General features: G+C 42.2%; 1 long non-coding RNA gene across 1 annotated transcript; it reads right to left on the reverse strand.

The window, feature by feature from the left end:
- Positions 1-146: 146 nt before the first annotated feature.
- LOC139183003 (uncharacterized) lies at positions 147-9,937 on the reverse strand. Its single transcript, XR_011566486.1, has 3 exons — positions 9,812-9,937; positions 2,327-2,396; positions 147-212 (listed from the first exon to the last, which is right to left on the reverse strand). It is a non-coding gene; the product is annotated as an uncharacterized lncRNA (long non-coding RNA).
- Between the last annotated feature and the right edge of the window lie 482 nt (positions 9,938-10,419).

The raw sequence follows: 10,419 nt of genomic DNA on the forward strand, positions 1-10,419 counted from the left end.
CAAAATGTAACACCCAATTTCCTAGACCTAATTCTGTGATTTACTCCTTTCTATCCCTAAGACCTTGGGGAAGTTGCTTAGTTTCACCAGGCCTTAGTTTATCATCTTTAAAAGAGAGAAAATAAGAATTATATTTTAGGTTTGTTGTGTAAATGAGATAGGGCTTACCTCATAGCTCAGTTGGTAAAGAATCCACCTGCAATCCAGGAGACCTGGTAAAATGAGATAATACACATAAAGGTTTAGCATAGAGAATTCAGCGAATTCTCATTAAGTAGTAAGGCCCCCATTCAGAACTCTTGAGCTGTTCTATGGTTTTACATGTGTCATTGAGCTCTTTTTAAAAATTAATTATTTTTATTTTTGGTTGTGGTGGGTCTTCTTTGCTTTGCATGGGCTTGTCTCTAATTGTGGCGAGTGGGGGCTACTCCTCATTACGGTGCACGGGTTTCTCACTGTAGTGGCTTTTCTTACTGGAGCATAGGCTGTAGGTGCACGGGGTTCAGTAGTTGTGGCACAGGGGCTTAGTTGCCCTGTGGCATGTGGAATCTTCCCAGAACAGGGATTGAACCCATGTCCCGGGCAGGTGGATTCTTATCCATTCTACCACCAAGGAAGTCTTCGCTGAACTCTTATAACAACTTTCTATGGTATCATGATCATCCATATTTTGCAATGAGGAAGCTGAAGCACAGACAGGTATACAACAAGCCTAAGATCCTAAAGCCAGTAATGGCAGGACCGGGATTCGAAGCCAGGCTGTTTGGTTTCAGAATCTGTGCTCTTAACCTCCATGCCCCACTCCCTTGAAACAAAGCCGAATCTGGTAACCATATGGGAATATCCTATGTTACTCTCTCAGGACTCTTTAAGACAGTGCCACCATTTGCACTGGAAAGTGATGTCACTGTGGGTGAATCATTTTCATCACTTTCTCATGATGTGGAATCAGATAGGGCTAATTTTTATACTGGCTGACATCTGGTGGAAGCTATGCTTGAGGCCAGCGGTACTCAAACTTCTCCTGATCCTTGTTCCTAGTTCATCATTCAATAGTTTCTGGGAATGTGCCCTCAACCTGTATTGGCACAGCATATGCCTGAACTATAACTTTCCAACAAAGGCAAATGGAAGATAGACGTGCACACGTTGCTTCATAATAGAATAATGACTCCCAGGAATGAAACAAATACGGTGGCCTGGTCACTAGAAAATCAAGACACACCATCTCAGCTTTGGACACAACATGCCCCTTGATGTTTGGTGAAAACGGCTCAATTCTTGAGCCAAAATGGGCCTCCATAAGGGTTGCCCTTATACTCAGCTAGTAAAGAATCTCCTTGCAGTACAGGAGACCTGGGTTTGATTCCTGGGTCAGGAAGATCCCCTGGAGAGGAAATGGCAACTCATTCCAGTATTCTTGCCTAAAGAGTCCCTTGGACAGAGGAGCCTGGCAGGCTACCCGCCCACGGGGTCGCAAGAGTTGGACACGACTTAGCAACTAAACCACCACAAAGAAAGAAGCAGGATGCTCTCCAAAATCTAAAGCATGTGAGGATTTTGACCAAAATTAACCCTGAGGTGCCTGCCTACAGCTACCCAAGGAAAAAGGAAAACCAATCCCTTTTCCACACATTATCCTTTCTGACTCCAGATTTCTGAAGAACTGAAGAAAGGTAAGGACCCCAAAGGACTTAGAACTATCTGGATAATTTTCACAAAGTTTTAGAAATAGAAAAGCAGTTCTATTTAATAAAAGGGAGAAAGAAACAGCTTTCAAAGCATAAAAATTGCCACCATGAGCCTTCCAGGGATGCACTTAGAAACCCTGCTGAAAAACTGACTTTCTTGTATAAGCAATCGGATAATAAGACTCCTTTAAGAAGCCCAGAATAGTTAAATTCATCACCATAATTTAATTGTACAGGTTATTAAAGAGCAGTTCGCCTCCCCTCTTTCTCCGGCGCTGCTTCTGTGTATTAAACTCAGACTAATCAAATTGGGAGATTCCAAGAGTACTGTATTAGTCATCCCCATTCCTTTTAATTTGTTTAATGGCCTCCTCTGTGTGTGTTTTCTGACTGGCTGGACATCGCTTAGCCTTACCATGACATGTAAGTAAAGAATGGATAGGAAAACTTCTGCAGAAAAGAATAAAACGTGCCTCCATTCTAAACTTACATCTGATGTTTGAGTAATTCATGGGACGTGGCCTGCAAGCAATGGCGCTTATTATTTCTGCTGAGCGGTCTCCAGACACAGGAGAAGAGAGAGGGCGAAGAAAGGAAGGAAGGAAGAAAAAAAAGGAGTCTGAATTTACACTCACCGCTTCAAAAGCCCTTTTGTACTCAGCCAAGTTCTCCCGGTTGAAGATGCCCGATTTGCCAAAAAGTCGCCTGCAAGAAAGCACGCAACACAACAAAAGTATAAAATAGTCCATTAAAGGACTCTTTTTCTGCCCACCCCCACCTTGTTTTAATTTTTCTTTTACATGAAAGACATATTTTTAGAGAGTGGCACTTAGTACTCAACAATGCTGGCTGGGATTAGCAAAGATTCACCTCGTTAGTGAAGCTTTGAGCACCAGTGGTCTCTTTGGATCGATTGTCTTTTCACCTGGCTCAGGCCACCAAGTCACGGTGAACTAAGAATAGGGGTTATTTAGCATGGAGCACCCGTCGGACAGCAGCCTCTCCGAGCGGTGGTCTGAGGGGAGTGAGAATGGCTGTCTTGTTTGGGTGGTTGTTTTTAGCTGTTTTTACACATTCAGACTTTCTGCCATTCAGCCAGGGAGGCCACGTGTCCAAAACCTGAAAGGGGCTAGCACTTTAGAACAACTTGGTTTAACTTGCCATTTCCTATGGAGGACAGTTTAGGCAATTTTCCAACCAATTGTGAAAACTGAATGTTTTTAAATGTTTACATTTTTACACAGATGCTAAAACCTTTGCATAGGTTGCGGGGTGGGGGAGCAGGTAGGGAAGCAGGAGAAAGTCAGAATCAACAAAGAGTGATTGGTAACTTCTTCCATCGCAGGCTGCCTGGACACCTGCTGAAAAGTCACAAGTCTAGTGAAGTCACTGGTTCAGTGTTTTGGTTTCCATGATGCCAACTGGCTGACTTTTCCAATGAACTGCCCAGTTGTTTGGCATTTTTTAGGAACAACTCTGGATCAATTTGAATTATTTAGAAGCAAGTATCCCATTGGTGGGTGATCAAAGCCTGTGTTTTCTTTTTATTTCCTTCCTGGGCACCTGCTGTTTTGTCTGTTTTAATACTGATTAGTACAATCAACCTTGGGAAGGGTAGTTCAGTTTACTTCAACAAATATTTTATTGAACATCTGTCATACCAAGCACACTGCTAGCTTCTGGAGATAGAAAGATAAAATGCGGTGCTTGCTATCATCCACAATTTGGGGATTTAATGGGAGACAGATGTGTTTTCAAAGCACTGCCACCAAAAGAAACCCAGAGTGGTTTGAAACTACTGGGGAGGAGCCTTTGGTGCAATCTGGGCTCCCAGGAACAGCTTCAAGGAGGTGAAGACTGGGTGAGGTTTTAAAGGATATGGAGGGGGCTTCCCTGGTGGCTCAGTGGTGAAGAATCTGCCTGCCATTGTTCTAGGAACACTGGTTTGATTCCTGGTCTGGGAAGATCCCACATACCACAGCGCAACTAAGCCCATGTGCCCCAACTACTGAGCCTGTATCTCTAGAGCCTAGGAGCAGCAACTACTGAAACCCTCATGTTCTAGAGCCCGGGCATCACATCAAGAGGAGCCACTGTAATGAGAAGCCAGTGCACCGCAACCAGAGAAAAGCCCTTGCAGCAATGAAGATCCAGCAGAGCCAAAAACAAATAAATAATTTTTAAAAAAGACACTAGGGCTATTAGACTGCCTCTAAGATCCCAAGTTTAAAAAATAAATAAATAAAGGATATGGGGGAATAAACCAGCTAACAAAGAAGGAGAAAGGAATTCCAGGAAGAAGGAATCACACATGGCGAGGAAAAGATGCATGCAATAGTGTTGATGGGTTTTTAAGAGACTTGTAAATGAGGCATTTTGTTATCTGGAAGTTACCAGCTGAGTAGGGATTAGTTATCTGATTGACCCATCCTAGCTTAGGGCAAAGCTGCAAAGAAACAGATATGAAATAGGTAACTGTTGTGTGAAATATCAATAACCTCAGATATGCAGATGACACCACCCTTAAGGCAGAAAGCTAAGAAGAACTAGAAAGCCTTTTTATGAAAGTGACAGAGGAGCCTGAAAAAGTTGGCTTAAAACTCAACATTCACAAAACTAAGATCATGGCACCTGGTCCCATCACTTCATGGCAAATAGATGGGGAAATGGTGACAGACTTTATTTTGGGGGCTCCAAAATCACTGCAGATGGTGACTGCAGCCATGAAATTAAAAGACATTCCTTGGGAGAAAAGCTATGACTAACCTAGACAGCATATTAAAAAGCAGAGACATTACTTTACCAACAAAGGTCTGTCTAGTCAAAGCTATGGTTTTTCCAGTAGTCATGTATGGATATGAGAGTTGGACTATAAAGAAAGCTGAGCACCAAAGAATTGATGCTTTTTAACTTTGGTGTTGGAGAAGACTCTAGAGAGTCCCTTGGCCTGCAAGGAGATCCAACCAGTCAATCCTAAAGGAAATCAGTCCTGAATATTCATTGGAAGGACTAATGCTGAAGCTGAAATTCCAATACTTTGGCCACCTGATGCGAACAACTGACTCATTGGAAAAGACCCCGATGCTGGGAAACATTGAAGGTGGGAGGAGAAGGGAACGACAGAGAATGAGATGGTTGGATGGCATCACCAACTCAATGCACATGAGTTTGAGTAGGCTCTGGGAGTTAGTGATGGACAGGGAGCCTTGGCGTGCTGCAGTCCATAGAGTTGCAAATAGTCAGATACAACTGAGCAACTGAACTGAATGAAGTGTTCTGTGTTAGTTGCTCAGTCATGTCTGACTCTGCGACCCAGACTGTGGCCTGTGAGGCTCCTTTGTCCATGGGATTCTCCAGACTAGAATACTGGAGTGGGTAGCCATGCCCTTCTAGAAAGGATCTTCCCAACCCAGAGATCGAACCTCGGTCTCCTGCTTTGCCGGCAGATTCTTTACCATCTGAACCACCAGGGAAGCCCATGAAACAGGTAAACTCTGCAGAATTGTATAAGAAGGGTTGAGCAGGAATGGTAAGGTCAAGAGAACCAATTCTACACGGTTCTACCCTAGCGTTAATTTCACTGGTGAAGGATTGCTTAAGCCAAGCAGTGTTCCCACTAAACTGGTTCAGGCATAGGCACTTAATCCAAATAGATTAAGTGAGAAAAAAAGATACATTTCTCAGAGTTTTGGGGAATGAGAATCTTCCTTTCATTCACTTAATTTAGTGGTAATTTGATGTGTGGTTGGGAAACACAGCAGCTATGTTGCTACTATGACAGACATTAAATTCCTGTCATACTGCTTGGTGTCTCTGTTTCTTTTCTTTTGCTAAGTCTATCTTGAATTTCCTTTGGAAATCAATCCCTTTCATCTGTGTGTCTTGAGTGGAATCAATCTCATCTTCAGCTTCAGGTAGATTGAGTTAGGTTTTCTGTCCCTTGCCAAAATAGACTTCTAATTAATACACAGAACAAAGGATAGAGTAAGAAATATAAAGAAAAGGCAGGGGTTAATGCACGAAGTGCAGCCACTTGCTTCAGGTAGGGTTACTGATCTAGCTCTAAACTTTTCAGCAGCCAGCTCAAGAGAGAAATATAGGCAGTTGTTGCTACAGACTAAATGTTTATATCCACCCCCATTCATATGTTGAAATCCTATTCTCTAATATTATAGTATCTGGAGGTGGGGTCTTCGGAAGGTGATTAGGTCTTAAGAGTGAAGCTCTCATGAATCGGAGGGCTGTCCCTTTATAAAATATATATACTGTCCTTATAAAATTAAAAGATGACCCAGAGAGCTCTTTTTCCTTTTCCTTCTGTAAGGACATATCAAGAAAATAGCTGTCTATGAACCAAGACATGAACCCTCATGTCCTGGATCTTCCAGCACCTTCCCAGCCCCTAGATCAAAATTATGAGAAATTTCTGTTGTTTATAAGCCACCCAGTCTATGAGATTCTGTTATAGCAGCCAGAATGAACTAAGACAGTTATTTTCAAAGTTCATAATGTCTATTGATTAAAACAATCCAGATGCTTAGAAAAAGGACAACTATTCCTAGAAATAGGAATCTAAAAGAAATTTCTCCCATGGGCCATTTGATGTGGTGGCAAACAATAGTCTCAGTAAATATCCTTACAATAAATAAAATTAATACTTATGCTTTTTTGATTTTTCATAACCTCTGTTAGTGTAAGCTGAAGACTTTATAACCAAATATAATAATTTAGGAAAAGTAACTCTACTGGAGTCTAAAACCACAGAATCTGGAAATCTAGATTTTTGCAGCGTTGGATTAATCCAGTGAAAATTTTCTGTTTCTCCTGAGTAACAATTTCCTGTAGAGCCCTAGGAGCGTCCTAGTGACCTCAGAGCCCCTTTGAGGCTTGCAAAAATCTGTGTCTTCCCAGACCCACTTCAGTTAAGAGTCTCTGCTTGGATCTCCACTTTCCAAAAAAAAGAAAAAAGATTTTTACTAATGAGTTTTTAAACAAATGAACAAAATCCTTTCAAGAACTAATGAGTTGGATAAATTTATTGTCTACTTACTTTTCAGATCTGTCCCTATAAGAAGCATTGCTTCTTTCTAAGATTTTATAAGTGTAGACGAATTGGAGATCATGAATCCTGAAAATACCCAGAGGGCACTTAGTTTCTGTCTGGTCAAGAGAAGACCCTAGGTCTCAACAGTTGAGTTTCTTTGGAAAATCTGGAAAGAAAAAACTACATGTGCTTCACTCAGCCCTTCCATTCTTCTTTTTCAAAGAGGACTGTCCAAAGGAAGTTCTTTGCTCATCCACACCATCAGTCTTATTCTAGTTATCCTTGCCCTAACTCTAATGTGGAGAGTATTGCTTATATCTGGGGTATAAATCTTGGGTTCAACCAACAGGCTTAGCTGTGTCAAACTGAACTACTTACTCCCTTCAACATAGCCTCCTCAGTAATAAAGGACTAACAGTAACAACCCAGCCCTAACAAAGTCAGTCCCTGGAGAAGAAAATGCAACCCACTTCAGTATTCTTGCGTTTCAGTGGACAGAGGAGCCTGGTGGGCTACAGCCAATGGGGTCACAAAAGAGTAGCACACAACTTAGCAATTAAACCAAACATAGTAAGTGGGGATTAAACAATTCATTCATAGGATATGCAGTCAACTAATGGAGAAGGCAATGTCACCCCACTCCAGTACTCTTGCCTAGAAAATCCCAGGGATGGAGGAGCCTGGTGGGCTGCAGTCCATGGGGTCATGACTGAGCGACTTCACTTTCACTTTTCACTTTCATGCATTGGAGAAGGAAATGGCAACCAACTCCAGTGTTCTTGCCTGGAGAATCCCAGGGACTGCGGAGCCTGGTGGGCTGCCATCTATGGGGTCGCACAGAGTTGGACTCTACTGAAGTGACTTAGCAGCAGCAGCAGCAATGATGATATTGATGGAATAATATGCACAGGTGAGCCTGAGCAGCTAGCTGGCAGTCTTGCTGTTCCAGTGCGTGATCTAAATCTATCCTAGCATCACATCACTGAGCGTGATAGAGTCAAGATTTTGTGACTGGCTGGGAGTTCCAGGATGGTGGCAGCGACTTTAGATTCTCCCAGATTTTCAGCACCTGTTTTTATATTTTGACTCTGGGATATTGGTCCAGGAGAATACTAGTGATATGGAGAGCCATCCTTCAATTCCTTTCTCAAAATGAGGTTTCCAGAAGTTTCCTCACCTGGCTTTGCCCTTCTCTCCACAGTTCCCCCTGCAATTTGAGAAAGGAGTCTGGACAGGAAGAAAGTGAAGTTGCTCAGTCGTGCCTGACTCTTTGTGACACCATGAACTGTAACCTGCCAGACTCCTCTGTCCATAGGATTCTCCAGGCAAGAATACTGGCATGGGTTGCCATTTCCTTCTTCAGGGGATCTTCCTGACCCGGGAGAACTTTCCAAAATGCTATCCTACATTATCACAGGACATATTGTTACAGGATTTTTTTTTTACTATATTTAGTATATTTGAATATATTTACTATATTTAGTATATTTGAATATTACTATATTCAACTGCTTTATTTACTCAATTTGGTTCAGAACCAAGGCAGTAAAAAAACAATATTTACTGGGCCCCTGTGAAGACTATTAAGAAAAAGTTGATTTCTAGTTGTGATTAAAGTCAGTTTAACCTTATCAAAACTTTGGGAGATGAGCAGTTAAAGCTCATAATGACTTTAAAAAGGACTTCTTCTTTTAATTAGTGGTTTGATAACATCCTTTCCTGAAACTGAAGTTGAAATTTCACTTTTCAGATGGAACCCCTACCTGAGACAAGGACACACGAATGGGAAATTACCAATAATGATACTGCAACACAATGATAAGTTGAGTTTTCCAAACATAAGAAATCCCCATGTGAAGTAGTACAGATCAGATTAGATCAGATCAGTCGCTCAATCGTGTCCGACTCTTTGCAACCCCATGAATCGCAGCACGCCAGGCCTCCCTGTCCATCACCAACTCCCGGAGTTCACTGAGACTCACGTCCATCAAGTCAGTGATGCCATCCAGCCATCTCGCCCTCTGTCGTCCCCTTCTCCTCCTGCCCCCAATCCCTCCCAGCATCAGAGTCTTTTCCAATGAGTCAACTCTTCGCATGAGGTGGCCAAAGTACTGGAGTTTCAGCTTTAGCATCATTCCTTCCAAAGAACACCCAGGGCTGATCTCCTTCAGAATGGACTGGTTGGATCTCCTTGTAGTCCAAGGGACTCTCAAGAGTCTTCTCCAACACCACAGTTCAAAAGCATCAATTCTTCGGTGCTCAGCCTTCTTCACAGTCCAACTCTCACATCCATACATGACCACAGGAAAAACCATAGCCTTGACTAGACGAACCTTTGTTGGCAAAGTAATGTCTCTGCTTTTGAATATGCTATCTAGGTTAGTCATAACTTTCCTTCCAAGGAGTAAGCGTCTTTTAATTTCATGGCTGCAGTCACCATCTGTAGTGATTTTGGAGCCCAGAAAAATAAAACCTGACACTGTTTCCACTGTTTCTCCATCTATTTCCCATGAAGTGGTGGGACCAGATGCCATGATCTTCATTTTCTTAATGTTCAGCTTTAAGCCAACTTTTTCACTCTACTCTTTCACTTTCATCAAGAGGCTTTTGAGTTCCTCTTCACTTTCTGCCATAGGGTGGTGTCATCTGCATATCTGAGGTTATTGATATTTCTCCCGGCAATCTTGATTCCAGTTTGTGTTTCTTCCAGTCCAGCATTTCTCATGATGTACTCTGCATATAAGCTAAATAAACAGGGTGACAATATACAGCCTTGATGAACTCCTTTTCCTATTTGGAACCAGTCTGTTGTTCCACGTCCAGTTCTAACTGTTGCTTCCTGACCTGCACAGGATAGTGACAAAAGGAAGGGCATGGTTGCTTGATATCCTTGACTCTTGACCTTGTTGTTATAGCACAGATAAGAGTAACAAAATGTCTACTGAAAATTGAGATGTACCCCTAGGAAAGATGAGCACCAACTTTTTAGGCCAGAGGGGTAGGGGGCAGAGAGCAGAAAGTTATTTTGGTAGAAAGGATATAGGTGGGGGAAAGGCCACCCTCAGGACCAGCTCACCTTCCTGCTAGAAGCTACAGCATCAGTGATAACGAATCACTCCTTCAGTTGGCAAAAGCAGCCAGATGCACAACTCCAACGTGAAGGCATAGCTTCAGCCTCCACCATCTTAAATTCATGCCTGCATTCTTGGCCCTGAGAGATGCACAGAGGAAAAGGAAATTAGCAATTTGGAATACGTTAGGGTCAAATGGCCTCACTAACATCTGATGGGATAGGTCTCTATGGAACTGCTGGGAGCCACTGCCCCGAGTGACATAGGTCTTAAAAGGTTATGGGTAGACCCTATAAAACTCTCAACTTCCTTAAATAATCCCATTATAAAGCCATCAGTTCATGAATTCATCTAAACCCTTCTGGATCTGCTCATTTTTCCAGCTTGAACCCAACACATTTTCTTTGCTGCCTCCTGCTAAGAGTCAATTTTTTCCCCCTTTTAACTAGTCCAATGATCAGGTCTCTGAAAAGAGATTCTAACTTCACAAACTTAACCTATTTGAATAACATTTGCAAATTCTTGCAGATTGATTTCTCTTTTCTGTTTAAATAACTACCACCACTTCCCTGTGAATTCAATAGTCAGAACTAAAAGAATCTGAACTTAAAAT

This window comes from Bos indicus, chromosome 5, assembly GCF_029378745.1.
Source record: "Bos indicus isolate NIAB-ARS_2022 breed Sahiwal x Tharparkar chromosome 5, NIAB-ARS_B.indTharparkar_mat_pri_1.0, whole genome shotgun sequence".
NCBI classification, from domain to species: Eukaryota; Metazoa; Chordata; class Mammalia; order Artiodactyla; family Bovidae; genus Bos; species Bos indicus.